Raw genomic sequence first — 10,212 nt, 5'->3', positions numbered from 1 at the left:
ACACTAAATAATCTATTTTATAATTTTTGTGGTAAAACTATATAATTTTTAAGGACTTTTAATTTGAATGGAAATGAGCATTTTTATTTTTGATGGTGAATGAGTTGGAGCATCTAAGCTGTCTTATCTAGGATATATCCTCCAGTGAGGTTAGTTAAGTTAGAGATGATTTGTTTTCCAAAAAAAAAAGTTAGAGATGATTTATTACCATAATAAGAATAATTACTTATTTGGTTCAAAACATTTTTTTTTATTTTATTGCATGAGAAAGAAATGAATGGGATTATGGGTAGAGAAAATTTATTGTGAAACTACCTTGCATTATAATACAGCTTGTGCATTGTGAAACTGACAGAAAATATCACCTTTTTTTCCTTACTTTCTCCCTTACAAAGAGGAAGCACCTTGGACTTTTCAGATTTGAACTTCTTACATAGTGTCATTAAGGTTACATTGATAATTAATCAATTTTATCTCTACAACAACAATTGGGAGGGGACTGAACCTAACCATAAAAAATCGAGCTATGAATTTGGATTACCTTTAAGGGTGAACCAGGTAAGAACACCAAAAAAAATAATAATTAATCAATCTAGCTAGGATTCATAGCTTAACTGTAAAATGCATTTTTTTTGGTCCTGTGTACTCTTTTCATGTCACTAAAATGCTATAAAGCAAGGTTCATGCAATCATGCTTAATAGACTTACACATGTTTTATGTTGTTTGGAGGATGAAGAGTAAGAGTAGTTCTAAATTATATATTCACATTGGATTTTTGCGAATTTTAGTAAAAGATGGCCTATGAGTTTTATTTTGTCAAATTTTATATCTAAGTAATTTATTTGTTTATTTATGTAACATAATTTTAGTGCGGTCCATTATGTGCATTTTGAATCCGTGACTTTTTAGTTTCATATTTAAAATACACATATGATTATATCCATTCAAATGTAATTAATAAGATTCCACAAAAGAATGAGTAATTTTTTTTTTTTAATTTTATTTTATTTTTTCTTTTTTTTTGACAGGAAGAATGAGTAAATGTTATTTGTATGTATTAGCAGAAAATTTAAAATCAAAATCACAACTCACAAGCTTTATTTGCACATGAAGAATTAAGGGATGACGATTTTACCAAATCAATATTATATTTACCATATCCAACACAAATACACAATTGTTCTTAATAAATGTATATTGTTACTCTACATTTACCTTGGCATTATTCACATATACTCTTACCCAAATAATAAAGTTAATTTATTAGATAAAGATAAAATAAAACAAAAAATCAAAAGTATGCAATTAGTTTCTTACCAATTCAATGTTATGCTTTTACACGAAAGAAAATTGGAGTATTAGTGTTAAATGTTAAAATCACCAAGAAGAGTTACTTTATGTATTGTGATGGATGAGTTACCTTATACGAGCAATTTATCATATTAAGTAAGTTCTCAACTAACAATCAAATTAAAAATCCATCTTCCTGTCAAAGTATGAAGCTGAATTTTGTTCGTTGTTTCATTCTTTTAGGGTGCGATCTTATGATGAATTTATGACATCGCGTGTATGTGCACAAATGTATATTTGTTGGTGTAAGCATTTAAATTGTCCAAATACGTGATGTACTTATTACATATAGATTATTACACCTTATCTACACGAATTATATGCACTAAATGATTGTACCGTCTTATTTTTGTACAATTTCATGTACTCAATTAATTACATGAGTTTAGGTGTATGCAATGGTATAAGAATTAGTTGTGTATGTTTTACAAGAGCTTGAAGAAGTGAGAATTTTGGAGTTTGGACTCAATTGTGTTTCTAATTTGACTTGTATTCATAAAAAAAAATTGCATTTCAATTTCAATTTTAATTTCTCAAAAATTATGAAAATCAAAAGGGAAAATTTATATTAAAAAAAACCATAATCCAAATAAATGCTCAAACTTAGATTTATATTTATATATTCAAAATGCATGCACAAGAAGCCTTGAAAGATTACTAAACCTATGTCTGATAATCTACTCACTACAAGAGTACAAGGATATGAAGCTCTCATTGAACCTTGTGCATACATGTACGTACATTTTCACTAATTAAGCTAATTTAATACACTACTAATTAACCTTCTAATAAACATGCTTATAACTTCAAAATCAAACTTCATTATCAGGCACAGCAACCGCGATCACTTGATTTTCTTCCCTAATCACGGTCCTTCTCATCTTAATCAACCACTTGATCATCGTTACACCATAATCATACAAACTTAGCGCGACGTAAAACCCAATTCCTCCAATTATCCCATTGGATATAGAGTAAGTTAAGGGCATAAGTATTATGGTGATAAAGGCTGGCATTGCTTCTTTCATGTTACTCCAATCAATCTCTTTTACCACTTTCATCATCAAAACTCCAACTACTATTAGTCCTGGCCCAATAGCCCATGGTGGTACACTAGTCATTAGGGGGGTAAAAAACAATGACAATAAAAAGTAAATTCCAATAATTACCGCGGTCAATCCTGTTCGGCCACCTTCTCGGATCCCGGCTGTTGACTCGATGAACGTTGCAATAGGGGAAACGCCTAGGGCAGACCCTACTATGGTGGAACTTGCATCAACCATATATGCGGCATATTCACCTTCAAAACTACCTTTATCATCTATAAAATTACCAACTTCGGCCATAGTGTATAATGTACCCGTTGTAGCTAACACATCTACGTATAATAACGTCACCAGAGCTACCCAAACATGACTAGTATTAAAATGTGCAAAACTAATTGCACCTGCTGTGGATTTTATCATGTGAAAATCCACCACTTTTTTGAAATAATCATAGCTTGCATCACCAATTGTTGTGTATGGAAAATATGTAACGCTTGTACCTCTAAACCATGATATAAATGTAACAAAAAGTATACCATATATCATGCTACCTTTGACATTCTTCATAAGCCCATATGATATTATCAAGAGGCCCACTAAGCCCAACCATAAAGTTGGGCTTTGCATCGTCCCTTCAATACACTGGCCCGTAGTTGGGTCCGTGACCCGACAACCCGTAAGGGTCAATAATGTGGACGAATCAGGGCCCACTAGGCCCAATCCAAGATGAGATTGAAGCCCAGTGAATGCAATGAAAAGCCCAATCCCTCCGGCACAAGCGAGCCGGACCGGTGTAGGAATCAATCGAGCTAACTTGGCCCGAAGCCCAAACACCGCGATAAGAAGGAAAGCAGCTCCTTCAACAAGCACCACGGCAAGGGCGGTCTCGTACGACATGGGCCCACTCCCATGAAAGCCCACCAAGTTGTAAGCCAAGTAAGCATTGGACCCCATCCCAGGGGCCAACCCAAACGGGAGATTAGCAAACAAGCCCATTGCAAAGGACCCCACAAAAGATGATAACGCGGTACCCACAACAAGGTCCTTTTTGAGTTGAGCTAAACACTTCTCGTACCCCGGGTTAGGCTTTAGGACACAATCAGCCCCACCCGGGGGCGAGCAATCAGCGGCCGAACATCGGCCGCCAGAATCAGCAATAACACTAGCATTTATAGTAATAATGTACAACATGGTTAAGAAAGTAGTAGTGGCTGCACGTAACTCCTTTGTAAAACAACTTTTTCTAGCATCTAACTTGAAAAACCTACCAATAACACTGTTTAAAACAGCTTCATTGATAAACTTCTCAAATTCCTCCCATTTTTTGCTTAATTTTGCACAAAACCCATTTCCTACACATAAATCTCTCCCCATTTTTTTTGCTTAAATTGATTTTCTACACATAAATTTGAAAACTTTATGTTGTGTTTGTTACATGAAATTTGTGAAGGAAGGACGTTAAAGTTGGACGTGCTAATTTATAGAACAATGAATTGAAGGTTGAGTAGAAAAGGAGGGAGGATAGTGGGGGGCAAGTTTGTCCACTTTTGAGGTTGTGGAAAGGGTGGGTGATTATACTAATAGTGTATTAGGTTCATGTTGTTTAAATAAAATGCTTAATAAATTGATGTTTAAAAAGAATAACGTACTACTCCGTATAATATAAAATAAAGTGTTTGTTTGTACTTTGTTATTGAGCCTATCAACAACGATTTATATTAAAGTATATATTTCTAATCAATATTCTCCACTCTGATTGAAGAGAGTTAATTACTTTACAAGGCTAAGAGACTACTCACCCTATTGTCATATAGTTTTGAGATAGATGAAACCTTCTTTGGACTTGTGAAGTAGACTCTCTCTTGGTTTGCGGGTGCGGCCCACACCTATATTTAACTGTATATGATTTTTTTTTTTTAATTTTTGGTATGTAACTATGTACACTCTTCATTTCTACTTGTTTGCCACACATTTTCTGGAGTCAAACTTTAAAATTTTGGCAATGAATACAAAATTTGTCATAGTTTTTATAAAAAATAATATAGTTACGAGGAATCTTGTAAAATTTTGTCTATTGTTTCGATGTTAATAGTAAGAATATTTAACTTTTATAATTTTTACATATAGAAAACGTACTTTAAAAACTGTGAAAAATCAAATGGGACAAATAGATTAGAACAATACAAAAGGTGTAATGCATAAATTTAACTTAGGGCTTGTTTGGCATTGTTTTTTGTTTTCAGTTTTTAGTTTTTTAGAAAACCAAAAACCAAAAACAGGAAACAAGAAAAAGGTGTTTCCACTTTTCTGTTGTCAGTTTTCAAAATTATCATAATTTTGATAAGTTTGACTAATTTTTGAATCATTATACGACATATATTATATGATTTTGAAAAACAAAAAACCAAAAAACAGAAAACCACAGTGATGTCAAACAAACCCTTAATTATTGTTATGTATAGTCGATATTGCTTCCAAATGAAAGAAATAATAAAATTTTAAGGAAATAGAGACAACTTTATAAGATAATTGTGTTAACTAAATAAGAAAAGACGAAATTTTAAGTTCAAAATTCATGTCATGTCAAAGTATGTATGTGTCATTCATGAGAGTGTTTCCACTCAGTTTCCAAGCTCAAACAACATCCAACACTATTTTACGCTCATTAAGAACACTAATTCTATTTATTTGGAGAGGTGAACACTTTAGTTGACATCATCCATGATGGTTGTATGGTAGCTAGCAAATCATCAACATTAAAATAAATCATGATCAAATCAAGATCTCCATAAATTCCGTTTATACAATTATATACTTGTATAAACCATCATCAATATCTGATTCCCTTCTTCAAAAATCCCAATAAAAATGATCCAACTAAATAATTTGGATATTCTTTTGTAAACTAGTTTAAAGTTAGGGATTTGTTACAAATAATTAATAATATAAAAAATTCTAGTGGAGGATTTTCAAAACTTTATTCCCCCATTTTAAGGGGTAGAGATAGGTGAACACTTACAATTGTTGTACTTAACAACGACCTTATTATAATTGATGATGAATTTTGTTAAAGTCAAGTTAGAAAAAATTATACTCAAGCTAATTTTTAGGTTGTTTAATTTTTTATCAAGTTGCATTTTGATGAATTTAATGCTAATGTGTGCATTCACATGAAGGCATGCATAATTGACACGGAGTAGTGTGTAAAAAAGAAAATCATGATAATCTGTTTTTGGTCAATTTTAAAGTTTTTTTTTTTTTTTTAAAAAAAAATATATATATATATAAGGAGCTTTGATTATAGTGTATAAACAATATTTACGAAATATAAATGAATTATGGAGTATAATTTTGAGATATTGGTATAGTTCTCTAATTATAAACAACCCAAAAAAATATGGATCGAGAGTTATGGAGAACAATATCGATAGACAAACAAAAATAAATTTTTATTTTTTTGAGAAAAACAAACTAAAACAATTTAATGATGTTTATTAGGCTTTCAAGATATTTATCAAAAAAAATGTAAAATAAAAAATTTTGAACTCACCAATTCAACAGCTCATGTAAACATAGCAATGTGATATTGAAAATAACAACCCGCCTACTTAGTTTTAAATTATATGGAATACTACGTATTTGTCTATATATATATTCCTGTCCAAAAAAAAAAAAAAAAAAAAAAATTGTCTATATATTGACAAACTTTTTAGAAAAATGTTAATTTGCCTAACTCTTTGCACGGAATAATTATTAATCAGTAAAATGTCCCTAAAAAATATAATAGTCAACTAATTAGATTGACTATAGACCTAAAATACTACTCCACTACAATAACTCCCTACCATCGGTATATATATATATATTGGTCTACCACTTAAACTCTACTCTATTGTCGTAATCAAGCAAGGTTTTAGGCTTAATTCATCCCTGGTCGTATCATGTACGGATGGAGTATAAGCAAACCATTAATCTTCAAATAACGTAATACATTTGTACACAAAATGGAAAGAAAAAAAATAAAACAATATTCACCTCGTCTAAGGGCCTGTTCATATTTACTGAATTGAGCTGAACTGAACTGAACTGAACTGAACTGAACTGATTGGAACTGAACTGAAATGAACTGAATTGAATTGAGTTGAAATGAATATTTTATGTGAGAGGGAAATTAAGAGCTGAACTGAACTGAACTGAACTGAACTGATTGGAGTTGAATTGAACTGAACTGAACTGAAATTAAGTAAATGTGAACAGACCCTTAATCACTTTATTTCATATAAGAAATACATACATTTTCATTCAAAGACTTTTTATTATAGTCGATTTTTTATCTTTTAACTCACCTAGACTTTTCATCATCAATCGTACAAATAGTGAAATAGTTCACAAATTATATTATTAAGTATTTCTTCAAAGATGTGTTGATTTTAGTTTCTAAGAAGATTATACTTTGTATATCAAATTTATTTGACTATTACTTCATTTATCTAAGAGGAAGCAATAGAAAGACTTGTGAGATTTTTTTATGACAGATGCGTTTAAAATTATTTTGTTAGTGTAAAATAAAGGACGATATTATAGACAAACTTTTATCATTCGCAAGAGTTATTTAATACCTATAGATGTTGTAAATTGTGATTATAGAATAACAATGCATCTTAAGAGGTCAATGATGGGTCTTACACAAATAAACGCTCCAACTTCATACATGTTATTATTGTTAGGGGATAATTATTGGATCTTCTTGCATATCTAAATTGGGGGCCGGGAAATTATTCCATATTGATGAAAGACAATGGAATTTTCAATTTCAATGTCATTATTAGATTTTCTTTCAATATAAATTATGGATTAGAATCTTTCGAAACACAAGTTGATTACACTAGCCTACCATTTTAAATTGATTACTTCGTATAATATTAGTACTAATGTACTATGATAATGGAATTATAATTACATTCTTCGTTTATTAGTGCGTGTTTGATTGTAAGCAAATAGAGGGGGAAGTGAAACTTTTTAGGAATTGAATATTTGTGATGTTTGATTGACATGAAATATATGAAACGGGGGAAGTAATTTTCATCTACAAGTGATTTTCATTCTTACATTGATAGTAGCTAATTGCTTAAAAAAATTTCAACATATTTCTTAGCTTGTTCTTTTCTATATATACAAGTATGTAACATGTATACTTACTTAAAACGCTTTTCATAATATCACGAGAAGTATAGATTGTATTTGACCAATAAGAATTTAGATTAACTAATAATAGAGTTGTTCTTGCTTACCCAGATAATATTAGGAGAATGAAATTTCTCATTAATTGAGAGAATTCAGATTAGTCAGAGTCTAGTAGACTCTAAATTATAGGATATGTTAATCAAGAACTTTTATTAGCTCTCGTTTTTATCAAGATTCCACTTTCAAATTCTGACCATTTTGTTATTTCTTAGTTCCAACTTCCAAGTAACGCATGCATTTGCCTGATACTACACTTGTAAAGGGCTGCGCTCTATTTTTTTACTTGATCAACTTCAACCCCTTTAATCCTTTTAACATTACTTTATATATCTGTACTTAGCTTTTTTTTATATTCTTCTATTCTTAGCTTATTTTATATGGTATATTATTCTAAACTTAGCTTATTTTTATGCAAATTGTGGACTACTCTTATAATTCAGATAAAAGCAAGCAGCTCTAATCATCATCTAAATTAATGTGGCATGCGCAAGACTAGGGAAAGTTTATTGGTTGCTTAAAAAGTGTAGAGTATATCCTTTTAAGGAATTAGTAGATGAGAAAGTTGATTTAAAAAATTTAGAGCAAAACTCTTACAGCTAATCAGATATAACTTGCAACTGAAAAAGATGGTTTAGAACAGCAGTTTGGCCTTGGAATCTTGTGTTATAGAGAATCTAAGGGCTCATCTTTTGAGTGTTTGAGCATATGGTTTTGGGTTTTGGCATCATTACACCATTTCTTCCTATACTATGGCGTTGTTCTTTAGAGTTACTCTGCTCTGCTGAAATCTGCTCTCCCTGTTGAGCCATGTTATGTTGGCACCTACTCTACTAAAATCTGCTCTATTTTGCTTTAAAACTCAAAAAAAAAACAAGGCCTATGTTAGTACTGTATATTTTTTAGGATATGGTTAATTTATCTAAGTTTAAAAAGTCATATAATCATATAGAGATAAAGGGTGTGTTCAGTGATCAAAAGAGTAAGTTTTAACAAGTTGTCAAAAGATTCAAAACATTGTTAAAGTTTATTAGAAGTGTTGGATAAAATAGTTGTTGACAGTTAAGGTAACCACTTCTATTATCATTACAAACAATTTACTGATTAAGGGCTTATTCTGCACCTCTAACTTATTAATAAAACTACATCACCAAGCGACAACTAGCTTGTTATTACTTTTACTAGCTACTAAATGTGATCCCAAAAAAAAAAAAAAAAAAAAAAAAAAAACAAACAAACAAACAAACAAAGACAAAAAAAACTGTTATAGGACAAAAATGTGTTAGATTCATAGACTGGATTAACATGTAAAACTCGGATCCAATCCAAACTTTATTTGAAATTAAGCTACTTAGAATTCGATTTGACCCAACTGTTCATCATAAGCTAATAGCCCAAAGATTTAAAATAACCTAACCCAATTAGAGTAGAGTAAAATAAACTACGAGTAATTATCATTTACAAGGAAAAATAACACGAATTGACTCGAACCAAATGACGTTTGACGCATCTAAAATCAAGTGCCGGTTTTGCCGAACGTGCCGTGTAGATGAAATTAAACAAGCTGTTACTGTTTAATCATATTTTGCACATTATAATATAATTAATTTTCATATGAACCGAGTTTTTTTCACTACGCAGGATCAAATTAGATCCATCTAATAATGCATGTTTTGAAACATGTTTATGTCGGTATTAAACTATTAGCTAATCCAAATAAACTAGATCTTTAGACTTTTTCTAGTAGAAGCATATATGCTCAAATTAGACTTTCACCACAAAATCATTACCATTTTGTAAAGGTAGTGGGCTCTTTATGTTACTTAATTATGGGGACAAAAGTTGAAAAATTTATCAAAAAGAAACATTGTAACAAATAGTCCACTAATATTTAGCCAACTTTTTTTGTAATTCAAAGTTCCAAAAAAAACATTCATCTTGTCTTAGTAGATGTCAAAGAAAAACATCATTAAAACAAAGTAAACTTAGTGATGTGTCTAGATTCAGTTCCACCTTATATGTCTAAATATGTTGAACTTAAGGGGAGAAATTTATAAATTTTATGACGACCACATGTATTTAATGGGGGAAATAATCATATTATATATCATGTCATGTTGATTCATATTTTTTGTCTGAACCAGAATTAGTGGTAGTTTACCAAACAAAAAACACAAGAAAAGGAAGCCTCTTTTTCTCTCATGAATAATGGGGTTGTGAAGCTACAGGGTTTAGGAGATGTTCCCCACACAGAACACTCAGGATCGAGCCTCGGGTACCTTTTTCCCTATAGCGTCGAAGGGCTAGTCTTAGCCCGCAAATGGGAAGGGCTGGACATGAATTCTGTGATTGGCTGGCTAATGTATGAGGTCATGCTGACTTGTAAGAATAACCTACCAAAGAGTCAAGGATTTGTACAAATGAGTTGAATTTAGCAGTCTGTTATCATATAGATAGTACAAAGTATTCGCTACGTTCATGAATTGAATGTAAGAGTTAAACTGCTGATATCCGCCTTTCTCAGGCCAAGACTACAAGGTTTGTTCAGAAAAACACAGATCACCTTGTGTAAAA

At 31.1% G+C, this 10,212-nt stretch overlaps 1 pseudogene; it reads right to left on the bottom strand.

Moving 5' to 3' along the window:
* Positions 1-1,953: 1,953 nt before the first annotated feature.
* On the bottom strand, positions 1,954-3,914 carry LOC145617857 (adenine/guanine permease AZG2 pseudogene; annotated as a pseudogene).
* Between the last annotated feature and the right edge of the window lie 6,298 nt (positions 3,915-10,212).

Source organism: Chenopodium album, chromosome 26, assembly GCF_948465745.1.
Source record: "Chenopodium album chromosome 26, dcCheAlbu1.1, whole genome shotgun sequence".
NCBI classification, from domain to species: domain Eukaryota; kingdom Viridiplantae; phylum Streptophyta; class Magnoliopsida; order Caryophyllales; family Amaranthaceae; genus Chenopodium; species Chenopodium album.
This window is presented reverse-complemented; position numbering and strand designations above follow the sequence as displayed.